At 41.8% G+C, this 21476-nt stretch overlaps 1 protein-coding gene across 4 annotated transcripts in view; it reads left to right on the forward strand.

Annotated features, from left to right (window-relative positions):
• Positions 1-21476, forward strand: part of APBB2 (amyloid beta precursor protein binding family B member 2) — a 272222-nt gene that overhangs the window by 55661 nt on the left and 195085 nt on the right. For all 4 annotated transcript variants that reach the window (XM_058670169.1, XM_058670172.1, XM_058670170.1 and 1 more), the window contains exon 2: positions 9584-9736. The gene's annotated coding sequence lies outside the window, so the exon portion shown is untranslated. The remainder of the gene's footprint in view (positions 1-9583; positions 9737-21476) is intronic.

Here is a 21476-nt window from a genome sequence, read left to right on the forward strand (position 1 = left end):
GCCGGCTGCTTTGCGTCGGCTTGAAAACTCAGCAGCAGCTTTCAGCAAAATTTACGAGGTCAGAGTTGTGCAGTGCTGCATGGGGAAAGTGACTTTTCCACCTGCTTGGCGTGTAGCACCACGTCTACCTAAAGAGTGTGTTGGATTCACTCATAGCCATCTGCTTTCTCTTTTCTGTTACCTTCTCTTTCTTGGTTAGGTCACGGTTGTACAGGACATTGTTGGAGCTTTAAAACCCCAGGGGCCTGCAGACCAGCATCGTGGCAGTTGTGTGTACTGTCACAGATGCGTGCTGTGTTACTAGCACAGTTCCCAGGGTGGCATGCTCTGTGTCTTCTCCTGGGATCCAAAGCAGGTCTCCTGCTGCCACCCTGTCTGTGTCACTGTACTGTGGTTTAAAACCACAAGCACAGCCCAAACCACTTTCAAGTAGGAATCCCAGAATGAGGTTTCCGAAGTTGAGAAATTTTCTTTAGGTATTTATTGAACCACGAGTTGTCTCATTCACTGCATATCCCTAAAATATTATTAGTAAGATGTCAGATTTGTCAGCTTTTAAGAGCGTTTAATGATAATCACATTCATTATTTAATTTTTTTCAGTGTTTGAAGAGAATGTAATTGTGTTTTTATTCACAATTAAAACAAGTAATCATACATATTTATGAGGTACAATGTGACATTTCACTGCATATACACAATATATACTGATCAGAGTAATTAGAATATCACTTTAACCATTTATCATTTGGAACTTGGAGAATTGTTAGTTATTTTGAGATACAAAACTCAAATTTAGAAAATTGTTTGATAGTTTTAAAAAATACTTTGCCCTATCCACTTCAAACGTAAACATTATATACACAAGGCCCAACATGATAGGCTAAATCCTCGCCTTGCATGCACCAGGATCCAGTATGGGTGCTGGTTCATGTCCTGGCTGCTCCACTTCCCAGCCACTTGGGGAGTGAGCCAGTGGACAGCAGAGCTTTCTGTCTCTGCTTTTCTCTGTAAACCTTCCTTTGCAAATAAAAACAATAAATCTTTTAGAGAGAATTATATATATCTTTTTATAATATATTATAATTTATATTCTATATTGTATATCACATATGATACATGTTATGTGTCATATCACCTTTACATTATATATCATATACACATGTAATACTATGTATTATATATATATCATTTAAAATATATTACATATAATATATAATGTACAATATGTGGCATGTTATATGTCGTATATAATATATACCACAACATGTTACGTTTAATATGTAGTGTATATGTAATATTTTATATATATAACTACATTTATGTAGTGCCTTACACTATTTTTTTCTTGGAAACATATTAATATCACAGAGTGAAGGATTCATTTGTATGAGCATAACATGGGGAAAGAAGTAAGTATTGTCATTTACCTGTCATGATTTGATGAAATGATGCTTATGAATACCAAATGATATGGCATCCACAGAGTTTTTGCACTTTTTGTGTGTGTTACCTTCCATAACGAAAAGTATATGATATTTGTCTTTCTGAATTTGGCTTATTTCACTTAGCATAATGATCTCCAGTCCAGCCCATCTTACTGCGAACATCAGGTCTTCATATTTTTATGACTGTAATATTCCATTATATCTATTTATCTATCTATCTGTGCTGTGTCCTCTTTATCCGGTCATTAGAAACTCATTCATTTGAAGTCCTTGCTCAAAGTACTAATGGTTTAAACCGAGTCAAATGAACCAGAATTGTATTGGGTGACAAGACTGGGTAGAACTGGGTACTGGAGGTCCCCCACGTACCCCTCTGGGCAGAGCCAAGTGGCCAGGGTTCACTGGGATCATCCTGTGCTTCTGACTGAGTCTAACTTCATGAGCAGGGCAGCACGAGGAGGTATTGATGAATGGATAGAGAACACAGCCTCTGCAGTGAGCCAGCTGGAGGAGGAAGGGGACACAGTCCAGCAGGAACACGGGTAGAGAAAGAAGTGGCTGTGAGTTTCTCATACTCATTCAAGCAAACAATGTTCTACTTCCCCAACTGCCCAGTGACTGAAACTTGAACAGGAAATGGGGTTCCTGAAGACAAGTGCTGTCCTTGGTTGGACAAGTTTGATGTGCCATTTTATGAAGCTTAGTAGATGCAGGTGATGGCAGGAGAGGGACAGAAGAGCATGTGTCTGGTCCTTTACATGTTAGAAACTATCTGCTTGGGAAGAAAGAAGCAAAGCTTGCCACCCTCAAAGACGCCTCTGTGATGATAGAATTCAAACAGCCAGCGAGTAAGGGCAAGCTCAGGTTGAGCCAAAGATTTTGATGATTTTGTGCTCGTGTTGTTGTCCTCTGTTTCTGTTTGCTGATGGAGAGAATGATGGATGTCCAGGTGAAAGAGTTTATAAAGACCAGTGTTCCTTAGAGCTCAGTAATCCATACACCTCTGTATTTAAAGGAAAAAAGTTTCTCACAAGTCCCCAGTGCTCAGAGATTTTTTTTTATTGTCAAGTACCTTAACTATACTCAAATGTAAAACTAGGTGTCAACACCATATGCTCCTAGCTCTTATATAACTGTGAAACAATGACATATTTGTGGGGTAAATTCGAGTCAGTGAAATTCAGGTTAATGTTAATTTATCATGACAGGTCATTTCTTTGAAATGAAATCTTTCCTTGACAGTGTGGCTGTGTTTCTGACAGCTGGTGGGCCGGTGCTGTTGGATCTGCGTGCCTCTTGGTTCTCCTTTCTCTTTCTGAAGTCTAAGCCCCCGCTGTATGAAGCTCTGGCATTGAGCAGATTTTACTTTGATCTCATTTAGTTTTGTTTGGCCTGGATGATCCATATTCTATCAGCAGGTGTCAAGACCAGAAACACTAATACAAATCTGCTTCTGTTCAGTGGGAGGGAGCTGGGAAAGACCTTTGCTAGAGGAAGGGGAGAGCCACAGAGACCTGCAGCAGGCTGAACAGGCCGTGGGAGGTGAGATGCTGCAGAGACTCCAAGGAGAGGCAGAGGTATTTGAGGCAGGCACCTGCTTGGCACTTTTTGCAGGAGAAGCACTGGAAGCTGCAGAGCCTGCGTGGACATCCCGGGGGTCTCTTGCAGGGGTAATGTTTGGACTGGGCATGGACAGATGAATAATTAGCCTGCAAGAGTTGTAATTGTAGGGCAAAGGCCTTAGCAGTCACAAAAAAATCACAAAACTATAACAAGACCTAACCCTTGGCAATAACTGTTAATAATCTGTCCGGCCTCTTTTGGGGTCTAGGAGCAATTTATTCCCTGAACTTAGGAGCGTATCTTTGCTTCATCTTCAAGATTGAAGGTATTGAAAAGAATTGTAAGCCTGACTAAATGCTTCCCCCAACATTCTCAGTAGACTATGTAACAGCCTCTTACATTGCACAAGCTACTAGGGAATTTTGAGATTTAGGTTCTGTATTTAAAACCATGACACCAAAGATGTATTACTAAGATGAGTGGTTATGAAACATCCTTTGACTAAAGAGGAGAAGACTGTTGGATTGTTTTTTCTCATTGGATCAGAGAACTGCAAAACTACAGGGCAGGTAAGATCTGCATGGAAATCATAGACATTTGCTTCTGTAACTGGTAAACAGTGGGCAGATTATTTGAACTACTTGCTTCTACCATCCCCCCAGTGCCTCATGTTTCTCCATTTGAAAATGGGCATCATAAGAATTCCTGTCTCCAGAATAACGGAAATGAGAAATAATGAAAAGTACCCACCCAAGCACATGCCCACTATGATAAGAATGGTCCAGTTTTTTAGAAATATGTATCTGCATCAAATCAGTGAGTCCTGACGATAGTGCGTTCAGTATTATTTGGGGACAGTTAAAGAAAAAATACAAATCATAGACACTGCCCGGTGGCTGCTATGTCCATCTGCAGGCTTTGTACTTGCTGCGGGAAGCTGCGGGACCCTTGCTATGAAGTTACGGCATTTTGGTCGCTTCTTACCTGGATAGGTTCTTTCTTCTGTGTTAAATAATACTTGGAACAGTGGCTCTCGGTACTTGGAATATGTGGGTTTTCAGGTTATCTGTCCCAGAGAAGAACTTGTGGCCCTGCACTCCCTTCTCTTCTTTTCTCCTTATTCCCTCTTTCTTCACCCCTTTCTCTTCCATCTCATGTTGAATGTTCCAACGTCAGGGTTGGCTGTAGCCTGATAGCCTAGTTCTCAGGACTTTAAAAAAAAATGAAAGAAAACATGTTTTTTAAAATAGAAACTTTGCTAAGGCGGACATTTGGCATGTGAAAATTGAACTTGTGTTTAGCTTCTGACATAAATTATTTTTTTAGCTAAAAAACAAAACGGCAGGAAATGCTTCTAAAATAACCAATATTCCCCTTGTTAAATCTGAAGTTGTCATTGGACTGATTCCAGCATGTTGCTTTTTCCTTGGGGAGGCGGAGGCGGCGGCGGAGTGTTCTGCTCCAGACCGACATACTTACACACTCATTGTAATCCCTCAAACCCGAGAGTGCCTTTCACATAGCGACAGTCATTTGGCATATTGTAGGATATGGTGTGAAAATTAAGGCAATACTGTTTTGCTGCTTTTTGGTCCATTAGAATCTTGATTTTAATATTGCTTATGGAGATTTTAGTTTAAAATATGATATTGCAATACATGCAGCATTGTTGTTTTTCCCTGTGTAAAATACATGTGTCTCACATTTCATATGGGTAAGGAAAGGCCGAGGTGTTAGCTATGATGGAGTGAAAGGGTACTTTTCTGTCTCCATCACCTAGATCTACTTAGCACATAGGGACTGGTTAGAAAAATTGTGCTAAGTGAATGGAGTGATGATCAGTACTAACAATCTTAAACACTTTTCAGTGATTAATTTGTTTACAGACTATGTTTATGTGGTATTCCAATTAGATCCTCACAGATCACAGTGCCCCTTGGGTGAGGGCAGAGAAGAACTCTCTCTGTGGTTCATGGTGTGTCCACAGTGCCAAACCAGGCAGCATAGCAGTTTCTTAATAAATACTGTTGGATGGATGTGCAGTGCTTTGTAGTTTTTGTTTTCATCTTGAAAAAATATTTGTGTGCATTTGAGGAAGAGATAGTCACATGGTGATCTCTTTTCTGCTGGTGCACTCCCTAGACGCCTGTAGACATGAGAGCTGGGCTAAGCCAAAGCTCTAAAAGGAACCCATTCTGTCACATGAGTGGCAGAGTCCCAGCCACTCCTGCTCTCAGGGTGTGCATGAACGTGAAGCCGGAATCAAGAGTGGAACTGGTCCCTGAATCCACTCAGTTCAGTGCAGGATGCTGGTGTCCCGACTCAGTGTCTTTCTGGCTCTATCAAATTCCCAGCCCTCTAGAATGCCTTCCCATTTGATCATAGTTGCTGGCAGTTCCATGAGATTGGCCAATTGTACCATCCCAGATCTACAGATGATGCAAACAAGGGCTAAGGAGGCCAAGTTAACTCAAAAAGCCTTGGGCCCAGAGTAGCAGAGCTGGGGCTGCCATCTCCACTCTGCTGATGTCTTCATCCCCTGTTCCAGAATGGCCTTTGTATCAAAGGCTGTCCTCAGTGGAGACCATTTCACCCGAGAGAATGATGGGGAAAGTTACTGTGGGAAGCCATGTCTTCATCATCAGCCACAAACTGTGTTGCCTGCTGTTTGAGTTGTTTATTTCTGCTGGATCCTTCTTGGTTATCTGTGATGGCTGCTCTGATGCCCTCCTTCTTTCCATTTGTGATTCTACCCTGCCAAGCATTTTAAGGTGCAAATGTATTAATACTGTAAATCCAAGCTTTTGAAATCAAAGTCTCACAGCTGTGAGAGGAATGTTTTCTAACATATTTTCTTGCTTCCTCTGCCTGGTCATTTTGAGATGGAGATTTTGGTAGCATTGTATTGGGTTGGTTGATATTTATGGCTCAGGGAGAAGAAACCTTCCCTCTGATATCAGAATATGAGAATAAAATGCTGGCCAAACATTTAAGATTTGCAAATGATGGTAATATCTGACACACTTTTTTTTAAAAAAAAGAGGTTTATTTATTTATGTGAAATGCAGAGTCACAGAAACAGATATGAATAATGGATTTTCCTTTTATTGGTTGCATTAATTCCCAAATACTTAGAAAAACCAGGCCACAGCCAAGAGGCTGGAGCTCCATCCGAATCTTCCATGTAGGTGGCAGGAGCCATGTACTTGGGCAGTATCTTCTACTCCCGCACCCCTGGCTTATTGCCAGGAAGCTGGATCAGAATGGAGCCAGAACTTGGTCACAGGCACTCTGACATGGGATGTGGACATTCCCGAGCAGTAGCTTAGCCCCCCGTGCCAAAGCGCCTACCCCTGGATACACATTTTGCTAAGGTCACCTACTGAAGCTAAAATGCAGACAGCACACGGCCAATATTCTAGGAAAGAAAAAATTTCAACGTTTATGCGTATAGTCTAATTCTTAATTCGGTCCCTCAATTGGGAAAGACATTTGGTTGACTTGAGGAAGATTCCCCCCCCAATATATGACTGGTAAATTAGAATTGTTTTGACTAGATAGATAAATTTAAACGTATTGTCATCGTCTTCAAGGGCCTTTCAATTTTTCTTAAACAACACTTGCCACAAGGCTTTGGTTTTATTGTGAAATACAGGCTCTAATTTCTTGTGCCTACTGTGGACTGAGGGCTAGAAGGGATTAAATTCACTGCTGGTCTTGTGTCGTCTCTAGGACCTGGTCATCGAAATGCATAATGGGGGTTTGAGGAACAGATTTGGGTTTTTTGTTTCATCCCTTGAGCTGTTTCTCAGCTCAGGCTGGGCAGAGACAGCGTGTTTGCCTGGTCTCTGACCAAGAAGCTGGACTCCATCACCCCCGGGTGTGCCTGTTTTCTTAGTAGCTCACAGTCCTCCCCTTTGTTCCCTTGCCACACACATACTGGGGGAGGGAGACTGGCATGAGTTCAGTCACAGGCTCTCGGTCTCCCCGTTTGTCAGCATCATCTCTCTTCTCCTATCCCCTGGCTTGTCCAACCTGGATGCTGTGAGTAGATGCTAAGACAGAAGTGGGGGTGAGCATCATTTCAGAGAAGCAATTATGAAGAAAAGAGAGAACAAATAACCTGTCCATTCTCTAAGTTTGTATAAAATGTGAGATAGGAAGCATTCAGTTTACCTTAGTCCTTTGTGACTCTTACGTTCTTAATATTTGATGGCACAAATGTTTTTCCTTTAAGACCTGGGTCCTCGAGGAAGTTAAGAGGTCAGGACATGATGCTATAAAGCACTTATTTCCAATATGGATGAGCCTGTTTTTCACAAGAAGTTTGTTGCAAGTGCAGTTTATCTTGAAAACCTCCTATTCTCAGAGCAGAACTGTGCACCACTGTCATCAGGGCTGGTACCAGGACCAGAAAGCTTTGGACATGATAGGCAGTTTCTGTTCAGGACACCTGCTATGCAGTCACAGTATCACCATTGTTCCCTAGATCAAACATGCTTTACCAGAGCCATGTCATTTTGACCCTGGGGTTTAGTCCTCACTCCTTCCTGCCCTCAAATCTTCCCCCTCCCCCTGCATTTCATTTATGGTAGAACAACTTTCTATCTGTTCTGTTCTTTTGTTGATATGCATTTACCATGTGGGTGTGATTCATACAAACTTCATTTCCAAGTGTGCCAGCTAAGAGGTCATGGTGTCAGAGAAGCATGTGATCAAAGTGGGGGAGGGCTTGGCCCGCTGGGCTCTTCTTCCTCCTGTTCCATTGCGTGTCTGGCTGAAGTAGAGACATTCTATCTTGGAGGGGGTGGGCTTCTGGGAATGTGGATCACCCAGGCCGCCAGCGTTAAGGTTTTACCATCGCATTTGTATACTCTTAGATACTAAGAGCAGCAGACATGGAGTGGGGGTCTGTTCCTGTGAAACCCTTAATAAGGGATTTAATTTTAAAAAATGGGACAACCTAAACAATTTTTTGTCTTTACCTGAAAGTCAGAGAAATATAGCTCCCATCTGCTGGTTCACACCCCAGATGTTCTCAATGGCCAAGCTAGGCTGGGACCCAGGCCTTTTGTGTGCTAGCAGGAACCTGATTACTCACCCCATCTCCTCTGCCTTCCAGGATCTGATCTGGAGGGAAGCTGGAGTCCAGAGCTGGAGCTGGCATTGAACCCAGCTCTCTAGCGGGCATGCCTTACGTTAAGGCCCAGTTGTATGGAAGGGCTATGATGGAGAAAGTTGGATGTGATCTTCTGTTGTTGGAAAGTTTGCAGAAATGAAAAAGAAAGAGTTCTTATATTTAGGAAAATGCCATTTTAGCCCTGGGAATGGTACTGACAAAGTTTTGAAGTTCTATGTAAAGTCAGATAAAGGAACATGTCTTAATTTCTTAGCTTGTACTGGTCTTTAGATTACTTGCAAAATTGTAATCATTGTAAGATTCAAGTACCTATGTAACTTGATACTTTGGTTTTTTTCCCTGCTGTGTTCCTTTAGAGATGATTTTTGAGTAGATATTAGTGTAATATTATGCCTGGCATACTTAGGACAATGACTGTTTTGACTAATGGAGATTGAAGTTTGGAGTGTCAGGAAATAGCTCTGTGCTGTTGTCTGTTGAATGGACTTTCAGTATGTAGGATTTACTAATATTATAATTATTGCTGTAGTTATGATGAAGACTTCTTAATCTGTTAGCTCTTATTGTTTACTAATTGCTTTCCTAAGATTCACTCATTTCTGTGCCCAGATTGCTAGCTGCACCAACAGTGAGCATTGGTTGTGTAAACTTTCTTTTTTTATTTTTCCTAAATGTTCTGGTAGTTGCTATGGGTCAGGGATTGATTTTGCCCAGTAATGTTTCGATAATATTTATGCGCACTTGTTGAATATTTGTTTCTCATATTCTTTTCCTCCATTAGGGAGTGAAAGATTCCCTTTTGGATTATTTGGCCTATAAAATGTTCCATTTTACCATTCACATTGTGCTATAAATACATGCTAAGTCCTCAGCCACGTTAGAATCTTTTTACAGGCCCTGGTTCCCTGTGTTGGTGGTGCCCTTTGAAGTCCTGAAATGTTTTTATATTTGATAGAGATTAAATCTGGGTTTCATTTTACTTTCTGAAACATATTGAGCAAGCTAATTTTCTGTTCAAGTTCCTAAGGGGAATGACTCCAGCCCTCTGTCCCAAGAATTCAGACGGAGCCCTGCCAGAACATTCCTGTGGTTTTCCATGGGGCAGATCCATGTGGTCATGAAATTTTAGTTGTAGCTTGTGTTTTTCGTGGTTAATTAAAACATCTGGCTTTAAAATTTTCCACAAGCAGAGCATAAGCCTGTGGTCATACCTTTTCAATAATGATAAATGCTGGAGTCCTGCTCTCTCAAAGGGGCCCGACCTGTCTTTAGGATACCACAATAAGCCGCTGTCTCTGTTTGTTAATGATTTTAAACATTTGGAAGATGTCGGAGGTTGTGCTGCCAAATATATATCCAAGAGAGTGAGAGAGTGAGAGTGAGAGCTTATGATTGTGAATCCTTACAATGGCTTCTGACCTTTGTCCCTCCAGGCTGGAGCTGCCTTGGTTGAGCCGCTGTGCACTGTAGCCAAGCATGCAGTGGTCGGATCTGCCCTGTCGTGCAACAGAAACCTTTGCTGGATGGAAAATCCATAAAAGAAAGCTCCTGTGAAAAGCTGAGAGAGCCAACTCAAGCCACAACAGGTTGGTATAGGATAAGTGAGGCATGTCTTATGGGTTGCATTGGGTAGGGATGTGTTATTACTTCTAAGGGTAGTTCTATGATTGTCCCAAATGCTGATTCCCAGTTAATCTTGGGGCCGCCAGCGTGTGAGTGGCAGGTGGGTACCCTTGTCTTCCTTCCCATCTCCTCTTTGTCCTCTCCTCTCTCTCCTTCTCTTTCTTCCTCTTCTCGCTGAGAGAGAGGACAACTGAAGTCACAGGAAGAAGCCACAACTGGAGCTCACTCACAGCAACCTAAGCGTTCTTGGCTTTGTTTGAGGGAGAAGGCGGTGACTGGAATCCAGTGTTGTGTTGACTTCCAAAGACAAGCCCTCATCTGCACTTTTACATGGGGAGGGTTGGGTCAAGGAGCCCTGCCCACTTCTGCTGGGTCCTTGTGGAGCAGTTTGGTGGGGTTTTAGTCTTTATCTGTCCCCCTACCCCCACCTCAAATATATCTCTCTCTATATATATAGATATATATACACACACGCACACATTGGATTTTGGCACCACATACATTTAACCAGGCTGGAAAATATTCGACGACTAACAGACATTTAAAGAAATGCAAAATAGCCTCCCTGTGGTCCTGAGGGAAGTGAAACTATATAAACAACCCCATCTGTGTTAGTAAGGTGGAACGTAAGTCATTTATGGGCTGGTATGACGACTTGCTGGCTATTCAGTAGGCAACCTTGTTCCATGTAGCAGGAAGGCAAGGAACACTCAGCAGAAGGAGCAAGGCAGCCGGCTCTGTGAACCAGCTCAGTTGGTGGCTGTTTCTTGGCACCCACAATCACCCGCCTTTTCTCTGGTGGGGACCCTGGCTTCATTTTCAGCCTCGGTAGTTAGAGGAGGGGACTGTGCTGCCTCTTGGCTGTGTGACATGAGCCTAGCCACTTAGGGGCAGCAAGCAACCTGTAGAGGGGCTCCCGGATGCTCTTGGTAACTTTAGGAGAGAGACGTTTCGTTCTTGTGGCCCTGTTGACCTAGAACTGGCAGTTTTTGCTTCATTCAGGGAAAGCCTTTCTGAGGGTGAGATCATCATAGAAAAGTCATATCCGAGAGATAGAGGAAGGATGCCTGGTGGAAATATATATACGCATAAACACGCAAGGTGCAAAGTTATGTGTGCATGCATGTGCACACTTAGGTGTATGCACAAACTTTAATTCCTAACCTAAATGCTGCATTTCCTGTTCCACATGATAGCTTCTTAGTCTGAGTTAGTTACCTGTTAGGTCACATACCTTATCGCCCTGTTTGGCACTGCTTCTTAGTGTGAAGTCTTGGCATAGGATGCTGGGGCAGGGTTCCTATCCTCAGGTGTGGTGGGATAGACATTCAAGGGACTGGTGAGCATGTGCAGGAGTCAGAGTGGATGTAAGACCCACGTTCTTGGAGATGAGCCACAGCTGTGTATTCTGCTGCATGGGAGAGGCTGGCAGAGCAGGCTGTTGTTTTAACAAGGGGAAACAGGATTGAGTCCTCAGGAATCATTAATAAAGTAGTTTGAATACAGTTACTTGCTTTCGGAGTATGGAAGAAAGGAAGGCTTTCCAGAGTCTATAGTTAAAGTCTGTAGCTGATGAGGAAGTAACTGCTGCCCTTAGCAGGCAGAATTTTGCTCTTGACTGTAAATCCAGTTATTTCAGGAGTGGCCAAAGGAGAGGTTATCAGAAAGTGGCCAGGAGTTTATTTTAACAACGTGGGGCAGCAGTTGCAGTGCTCTTGGAAACCCAAGCTGGCTTTCTGTTCTAAGCAGAATTCCAAGTGCATCCTCTTAATGTGAGGCTTTGCTATCCTAATTCTGTTTATTTTAATTAACATTGCTTGTTTTAAAATGAACATGCCTTATGTCGGAGAGATGTGGAAGTAGCAGAAACAAAGGATAAGGTATAGAGAAAGTAGTCATATGGTTCCTACAACTGTTCCCCTCTAGTGTTGTCTTCTGATGTTGGTATGGTTTGTTCCATTGGACAAGCCAATACTGATGTATATCACTAACTAAAGTCTATAGTTAATATTAGCTTTACTCTGTGTTGAGTATTCTGTGGGTTTTCACAAATAAGCATTAATATATACCCGTCCTAAAAATGTGTTCTGTACTTCTGATCTCCTGCCTCTGTAGTTTTGTTTTTTTCCCGGAGTTCCTGGAGTTGGAACAGTGGGGTATCTGGATTGATTTCTTTCGCTTAGCAGTGTGCATTTATGATTCTTCAGTGATGTGTCTTTCAGTGGTTCAAGAGCTCAGGTCTTTATAGCATTGAATCTTACAGCATTGTAGATTGTTTCACAGTGTATGTATGCATTTATTTGTGGGGACATCTTGGTTGCATGCAGGTTTGGGCAATTATGAGTCAAACTGCTGTAAACATTCACATGCAGCTTTTGTATGGAAACATGTTTGACTCATTTGAATTTCTTGCCATGAGGTATGATGTTAGCTAGAGCATTTTGTAGATGTTCTTTATTAAGTTGAGGAACTTCTCTCTTCTTTGTTTGCTGGGAATTGAATAGGGTATCAGAATTTGTCAGATGCCTTTTCTGGAACTCCTGATGTGATTATGTAAGTATGAGTTTTCTTAGCTCACTCACATGATGGATTATATGATTTAACTTTTTTGAATATTGAACCAGCCTTTTACTAGAGAGTCTGTTGGTTTTCTGGATTAAAATTAAGACTTTGGATCCAGGAACATGGACTGTGTTTCCATTTTTTTCTCCTCCCCAGTCTTTTATTTCTTTCAATAATCCTCTCTCCTGCCCAACCTAGAGTGTGAGTCTTATGCATCTGTGTTAATTATATTCCTAGATAATTTTTCTATTTTGTTGCCTTTAGAAATGGAATTGTTTTCTAATTTCATTTTCAGATTATTCATTACTAACATATAAAAATATGATTAATATCTGTGTAATGATCTTGTTTTCTGCCACATTGTTGAATTTGTCCAAATTGGCAATTTTTCATTATGTATGTGATTTTATTAGAGTTTTCTGTCTAGTAGACTTTGTTATTTATAAGTGGAGATTGCTTTATTTCTTGTCCAAGCTGGATGTTGCAGTGAGTTAAAAATTGTGACATTAGGAATGCAAAATTGTGGACTAACATGAAGTCATTCTGTTGTGTAGCTTTATGGTAAGGATAAAATGTGAGAGTTGTGAAAGTTTCCTTTTCATAATTGACCTAAGTATTCAATCAACTTTTAGCTGTTTTTATGTTTTCATTTGGGAAATGCTTATTCAAATCTTTTGCTCACCTTGTAGAAATATCTCCGCCTCTGTCGTCTAGCTATAAGTCCTTTATTGCTTATGAAAGCAGTTTGCATATACAGGAAATGTTGTGTAATTTAACACCTTCAGTGCTCAAGTTTTTAGCTGTAGTAAAGTTCAGTTTATATTTATTCTAAATCTCATGAAGTTTCTAAAGACTTGCTGATCAGGAATTTTTTTTCTCTGAGCTTTTTTTAGAAGAAGTGTTGTTGGTTTAACACCTCCATTTTGGTCTTTCATCCATTTGGGCTAATTTTCCTTGTATGAAGTTTGGTTTATATTTATTTTATTTTTCTGTTTGTTGCATATGGATCCCAGATTAGCTTTTATCAGTTAGCTTGTCGTAGTACTTGGCATAAAGTCAATTGAACAAATAAATACAGAGATTTAACTCTGGACTCCCAGTACCATTCGTTTGATTTAAATGCCTAGTCTCCTCCCAGCACTACTGTTACTTAGATTTTTGCAATGTGGTTTTTCAATGAAAAATATTTATTCAGAAATGAACGTAAGTTGCCATAAGAGATATTGTGTTGCTACTTTTATTCCCCATCCCATTTTGAATCACTCTTTAGAAGTAGTAGTTTCTGGTGAATTCTCTTTAGGATAATTATGGGACTCTGAAATGGTAGAAGACAATATGGAATCAGTCTAAATGTACTTTCTAGATTACATATTTATCACTGAAAATATACCCATTTTCCATTTGAATAAAACAGATGAACTTTTTCATTGCTTCTATCTCAGTCATCACCAATAATTATTGACTGTGAGATTGACAAGTCTGGAATAGTATTTCAAGGATTTTTGTTAGTGGTGGTATAAGTTGAGTCTCATTCAGAAAGAGAAGTTTCACAAAACTGTTATTTTACCAAATCAGCAATCAACGAATCATGGCATCTTGGGTATGGTAACATATTCTGGTTCTATACATTCTATGAAAATCAGACATTTTTCATGGCAAATTAAAATGCTGGCTAGGTCTTTGTAGTTAACTATTCTGTTTTTTGTCTTTGTATTAGTATGATTCTGCACGAACTACTGAGAAGATAGTAAGATAATTATATTAGAAATATGAAGACTAAAAATTTATATCTTTACTGACAATTGGGTAAAAAATTATGAATGCACAATGAATGACTAACTTAAAAATGCTCATGCTTTATTAAATTTATGTTCTAGTATTTTGTTTTTGAGTAGAATTATGATTTTGTTTGAGAAGTGATTTATTTATAATGTGAAAAAAAGATCCCTAAATTTGGTTCTGGTGAATTTCAGAGACAGTTCCCTTCTCTGGGTTAGTAGTGAAAGCTGACTTCTTTTCCTGGGCCTGAGTTGCTGGTTCCAGTCACACTGGTAGGTCTGCAGGCTGTTTCTTTCAGTTTTATTAGCCTCTCACAGGTATGCCTTGTGGAGAGTCAGGTGTCCAGATTGGTTTATCTGCTTTCTACTTTTTCCCATAACCTCCTTTGATCCTGAGAAGACCAGGTTCATGGTCACAGGGTTCCCTGCCTCTGCAGGGCGGCTGTTGGGCTAACAGTGTCACTTGGTAAAAATGTTTCTGCAGAGCTTTTACCATTCTTGTAACTAAAGAGGCCATGGCTCGGGCCCGGCGGCATGGCCTAGTGGCTAAAGTCCTTGCCTTGAAAGCCCCGGGATCCCATATGGGCGCCGGTTCTAATCCCGGCAGCTCCACTTCCCATCCAGCTCCCTGCTTGTGGCCTGGGAAAGCAGTTGAGGACAGCCCAATGCATTGGGACCCTGCACCCGCGTGGGAGACCCAGAAGAGGTTCCAGGTTCCCGGCTTTGGATCGGCGCGCATCGGCCCATTGCGGCTCACTTGGGGAGTGAATCATCGGATGGAAGATCTTCCTCTCTGTCTCTCCTCCTCTCTGTATATCTGGCTGTAATAAAATGAATAAATCTTCAAAAAAAAAAAAAGAGGCCATGGCTCTAGACGCCTGGAAATGGGTCAGGAATCTTTTAACACAGTCACTCCTTTTCTTGTTTTGTCTTCAGCACCCTTATAATAAATATCTTCACCCACTGGCACTCAGAGTATAGTATAAAATTCTAGGAGAATACAGTGTTGTTTTTCTTTGGGAGTTGAAACAGAATACAGCCAAGTAGGGAAACTCTTAATTGACCTTTACTTTGGCTAGTCGTTTGCTGCCTGGAGGGCTGATAATCATTGAGCCACGAGTTTGAGTGTTGTTCAGTTACATTTATGAAAGCTTCAGACGGCATACGTGAAACCACATGGGATCAACTCAATGACACTGAGTCAATGTAAGAAAGAAGAGAGATTCTGAAATTTGGTTTTATTGGTGACCACACATTGTTCTGCAAATTTGTAGTCATGAAATGCTCATGACAAATCTATTAATAGCACTTGCTGGAATGTTACATCTTTTGACATTTTCTTTCTTTTTTTATGTTAAATGATCAGTGAAGTCCATACTTGTGATAAGGCATGGTGAACTGGTTTGATTTACTTCTGTGCCATTCAGTTAAATTCCATGAGAACTTCTTGGAGGTACCTGTATGGAGGGCTGCTTTGGTTGTTGCTGTGGGAATAAAATAAAATACAATTTGTTAGAGAAGACAGACTTGAGGATAAACCCTTGTGCAGGAGGCTGATGTTGTACTGAGCATGTGCAGTATGCTTAGTACTTAGGCAGGTTTATGGGAGAGGCTTATCCTGTTTGTCAGCTAAGAAATTCAAGATTAGAGACACTGAAAAATGATTTTGTCCAAATATTACATATATTATTTTAAATTTGAATGTAGATTCCCCATCCACTTCCCCAACTCTGCTATATACTTGTATAAATAAAAGTGCTACTCTACCCATTCAGTGGCTGGCCTAGAGTAGTCTGGCACGCTTTGTGTCTCTGTATGTTTTTCCTTACTGCTATAACTAGTGAGATAACAAAAGCCCCGAGTAGTATGTGGAAAGAAAGCTTTGGAATTTCCAAGGAGAGAGTGGTTGCTGTGAATGTAGGTCAGTCTGGAGAAACTTGAATGGAAGCTTTCAAATATTTTTCCCTGAGAAAAACATCTCACCAGACCGTCTGAGGTGCAAATAAAAATGGAGGGCGTGTTTGGGAATTCCGTGCTGGGCTCTATAGCCAAGGGAGGTGGCCAAGCCACTCACTTCCTCCATCTGCTGTGCGCCCTCCCGTGGCGTTTTACTTTTTTGGGAACTCAGATGCTCCTGAGCACCTGCTTAGGGAGGGAAGCAGGCCAGCTGTGTGTGCCTCTGGCTGTCCCTGCTCACACACTGTACTTGAGGGTTTCATGCTTCTTGGTGTTGGTTGCCCTTGAGCTTCCTAGGATTTGGCCATGGGAGGGGCCAAGGTGTCTCACACTGTGACGAGTTGAGATTCTGGCCCATTTGCTGCCTACCTCCCTTGCATTTTCAGGTTTTAGTATTCTTAGTTAAGCACGTGGCAGTTTTTAGTCTCTAATCCCCTTTCTCCTGTGGTTGTAACTGCTTCCTGGAAGTAAGCTACATAGGGCTTTACAAAGCTATGCGTTCCAACTTGAACCTTTGCACCAAGACACTTCTGGTTTGGGTCATGGAGTTGGTGTTGTCTGGAGAACTTGAGTTGGTCTGCAATAGGGTGATCTTCTGGCAGCTCTGTGATGCAGTTTGAGACAGAGCAGGTCGGGTCTGCTGATAACATATGCAGGGAAGGGACTGTGGTCTGAGATTAAACCATGTTCTGAAACAGACGTGATTGGAAAGCAATTTGGCAACGCATTTCAAAACTTAGACTTCCCAGCAATTTCATAAATATGTTCACTGGAAACTATGCCAGTGTATTTTTTTTTACAAGTTATATTATGCTTGTAAAGAATGAAGTAGCTTGTTATGGAGCAGGATTGAAAATATCCATGATAATTCTATAGGCACACATATGTGTATATATATGCATGTGTGTAAGTGATGAAAAATGTAGAATTATATAATTGCCATTCCCTTTTGTATATAGTTTTAAAAAGCTGTATGTACTTCAGTATACATCTTTGCCTAAAAAAGATACAGTATGGTAGTTTGTTTTTCTTCCTTTTTTGGTCTGATTTCGATATTCTAGCTGTGTTCGTTTCTTTCCTTTAAGGAAATCTTGGATGGCCGTTATTGGAGTGTCTGGGTGAAAATTCTGACTCTGCTCTCAGCTGCAGCTGATACACACACTGGGAGGCTGCAGGTCTCCCAGCTTTGGTCTGACCCAGCCTCAGCTGCAGCTGATACACACACTGGGAGGCTGCAGGTCTCCTAGCTTTGGTCTGACCCAGCCTCAGCTGCAGCTGATACACACACTGGGAGACTGCAGGTCTCCCAGCTTTGGTCTGACCCAGCCTCGGCTGATGTGGGCGTTTGAGGAGTGAATCAGCTGATGGGACTGCCTCCATTTCTCTCCCCTTCTCTGTCTCTCTGCATCTCAATTACATGTGGGTTTTTAAAGATTTATTTATTTTTGTTTGAACAGCAGATTTACAGGCAGAAGGAGAGATAGCCAGAGAAGGTCAAAGATCTTCCATCTACTGGTTCACTCCCCAGATGGCTATAACGGCCAGAGCTGAGCAGATCCAAAGCCAGGAACCTGGAGCTTCTTCCGGGTCTCTCATGTGGTGCAGGGGCCCAAGGACTTAGGTCATCTTCACTGCTTCCCAAGCCCTAAGAAGTAGAGTAGCCGTTACACAAACTGGCACCCATTACAGGATGCTGGCACCAAAGGATAAAGCCCCAGTAACTGTTGTTAGATGACTCATTTCTTTTTTGTTAATTAGGGCCTAGCTAAAAAGTGGATTTTGGACCATTTGCCTCATTGTATTTCAGTATGGTTCTAAAACCCTACAAATATTTGTGCAGCATTGTGAATCTTTTCCAAATGTGCAGTGGTCGCTTTTTCTTGTTCTCCCGGAATACCAAAGAAGTGTGTAGTAGGGGAGGGGGCTGGCCAAGGGAAGGGGCTTGACACCAGCCAACATCACCTTAAAGCTGTTGGGAGCAGAAAGGAGAAAGATGTTCACCACATGTGGTTCGAAGGACAAAGAACCCCGGCTTACTGAAGAGTGTCAGGGGTACCTCTGTGCTCTGTGTGTTTGCTTTGAAGGGAGCCTTGGTCTGAGGTCTGTTTGCCTTTCAGACCACAAGGCCATGGAATTTTTAAAAATCCGATTGCTAATCAGGAAAGTTGTTTGCTAAGAATGGCCTGCCTGTTTGGGCTTGAGATCACAACCGAGGCACGGGTATAGCCACTCTGACTTCTAAGTGTCTTTTGACTTCTATGCCCAGATTTTGCTTTAATGAAAACACCTAGACAAAGGCCACAGGCCACAGGTCACGGGACACCACTCCCATCCCCCGCAGGCTTCCAATAACAGTAACTGCTTAACTCTTCACCCCATCAAGGACTAGCCTCGGGCAGATAACAGAGCAGGAGACCTGCCCCTGGGAGAGGGTATCCAGGTGAGCAGAGCTGCTTCTTCAGAATGACAACATTGTCTCTGGCCAGATGCTGACAGCCAGTATTCTCACTGTAGTGCCTGTGGATGGAGCCCTGGACCAGCCCTCATCACAAGTAGAAAGGTGTAGCCAGAGTCAGTTGAACTTGTATCCTAACTGGGATCGCTTTGGTTAGATGAAGGAATAGGTAGCCCAAAGAAAATAGACCTTGGCTGTTCTGTGCCGTGTGGGCTCTAGGGTGGTATTCAGCATTGCAGGACACATGACTGACTACAAGCCTGTTTGCTCTATTCCTCCCCCAGCACAGCTCTTTCATCTTTGAGCAGATCAGCCAGGTCAAAAAACAAGATATACAAAGAAACATCAGTGTTAATCTATACCATAGGACAAATGGACCTAACAAACATTTACAGAATGTTCCATGCAGTAGCTTTGGAATTACACATTCTTTTTGTCAATGCATAGAACATTCTCTAGGATAGATTACATGTTAAGTCACGTATCTCAACATGAAAAAAAGTCAAAAAATGAAATTTGAGAAGTCTTTGTAACTAATGAAAATAGAAATATAGCATACCAAAACTTTTGGATATCACAAAAGCATGACTAAGAGGAAATTTTATAGCAATAAATGCCTACACTATAAAAACAAAAATACTAAATAATCTTACCATGTTGCTCAAGGATCTAGTAAGACAAAAACAGTGGCTGGTGTGGTGGCCCATCAGGCTAATCCTCTTCCTGCTATTACTGGCATCCTTAATGGGCACTGGTTACTGTCCTGGCTGATCCACTTCTGATCCAACTCTCTGCTAATGGCCTGGGAAAGCAACAGAGGATGGCCCAAATCTTTAGGACTCTGCACCCACATGGGGGACCCAGAAGAAGCTTCCTGCTCCCGGCTTCACAGCTCTAGCCATTGCTGCCATTTGGTTTGTGAACCAATGGATGAAAGACCGTCTCTTGCTCTCTCTTTCTCTTTAAAATCTGCTTTTCAAATAAAAAAACAAATCGGACCCGGCGCAATAACGTAGTGGTTAAGGTGCTCGCCTTGAACGCTCCCGGATCCCACATGGGTACCGGTTCTAATCCCGGAGGCCACTCTTCCCATCCAGCTCCCTGCCTGTTGCCTGGGAATGCAGTCGAGGACTGCCCAAGACTTTGGGACCCTGTACCTGCGTGGGAGACCCGGAGGAGGCTCGTGGCTTTGGATTGGCTCAGCTTCAGCAGTTGCGGTCTCTTGGGGAGTGAACCATCAGATGGAAGATTTTCCTCTCTCTGTCTTGTCTCTGTATATCTGCCTTTCCAATAAAAAATAAATAAATCTTAAAAAAAAAACCCACAAATCTTTGGGGGAAAAAAGGACCCCAGACAAGCCAAATCTAAATTGTATTTGAAGGAAAGAAATAGTTAAGATTGGAGCAGAGATTAGTATGCAGAAATCATCTGTATACATATATATACTAAAAGATACACAAAAGATCAAGAAGAAATGGCTCCTTTTGAAAAGATAGTCAGTAAACCCTTAGCTAAACTAAGAAAAAGAATATTCTTTTGTAAATCAGAAATGTACAGAAAAGAAGTAATATAGTTGATATCAAAGACATACAAAGGATCACCAGGGACTATTCTGAGTGACTGTATGCCAACAAATTTGGAAAATATAGTGGCAAGATTGGGCGTGTTCAAATGGTATGGCTGTAATGACTTAAGGCAAGCCTGCATCCCCAGGAGATGGTCCATGGACAGCTGGGAATTTGAACAAAGCTTAATTTAATGCCTGTTTTTTGTGGTTAGTGCTTAGAGTGTGTTTCCCGCACCAGGAGTTAGAAAACCATTGGCTTCTCCAGGCCTATTTAGTGGAAATTGATTTACTTGGAAATTATTCAAGAAGCATAACACCAAGAGATCTTTCAAAGTACTCTGAGCATTTTGAAGTTTTCGTTCCAATAGCTCTGCTTTTAGGGTGGGTGGGGCAAATGGAGTCTGTAATTAATGAGGTTCCAATATATTTTGGTTTTGTTCCATGTCTTCTTGACAACAAGAAAATGAGAGATGTATTTTTTGAGAACTTTGCTCTTGAATTCTTTTCTGATTGGATTGTTGGGACTTCTGACACATTTGTGGGTTGGGTGTGGGGTGTGATTATGTATATAGTACAGTAGGTTAAGTTGTAGCCTGTAACACTGGCATCCCATACAAATGCTGATTCTAGTCCTGGCTGTGCCACTTACAATCCAGCTCCCTGTTAATGTGCTGGGGAAGGCAGCTGAAGATGGCCCAAATTCTTGGGCCCTTGCAGTTATGTTCAGAGCCAGGGTTCCAGGCTGCTGGCTTCAGCTTGGCTCAGCTCTGGCAGTTGTGGCTATTGGAGGAGTAAATTAGTACATCAGGACCCTTCTCTATGTAACTCTAATTCTACCTTTTAAATAAATGCACAACTCTTTAAAAAAAAAAAAGATTGAAGCCCTAAAACTAAAAGGTTGTCATTCTCTGCTGGGTATCCAAGGTCCAACAGACATACTTGATGTTAATCAGCCCTGTTTACCTTCTGTGGTTGCCTCCTAGGAGTTGTTGTCTGACGAGTACTCCTTCATGGTCCACTGTTTCATGTGTTGCTATTATGTAATGGTGATGAGACTGTTGTCACTACATGAAATTTAGAATCTACTTCTAGTTGTGAAAAAAACATGTCTTAGCTGTGCCATCACATGACCTGGACTTTTCAGCAAATTTAATAGCTCCTGGGGACAGATGACCCTAAATTCCATCAGCACCTGCAATCAAAATAGTTCTCATTCCAGGGCCCACACAGCAGGGTGTGTTTGAAAAGCACAGTGTAGGCAGGCAGCATGTGGGACACTTAGTCATGAAATTCTGCTGGAGCCTGCCTGACTGCAAAGCTCCAAAGCCCCCCCCATCCCACGCTTTGTTATAGTTCTCATTTATGCTGAAGGAATACAGTGAAAT

The sequence above is a fragment of the Ochotona princeps genome, chromosome 11, assembly GCF_030435755.1.
Source record: "Ochotona princeps isolate mOchPri1 chromosome 11, mOchPri1.hap1, whole genome shotgun sequence".
In the NCBI taxonomy this organism is placed as follows: domain Eukaryota; kingdom Metazoa; phylum Chordata; class Mammalia; order Lagomorpha; family Ochotonidae; genus Ochotona; species Ochotona princeps.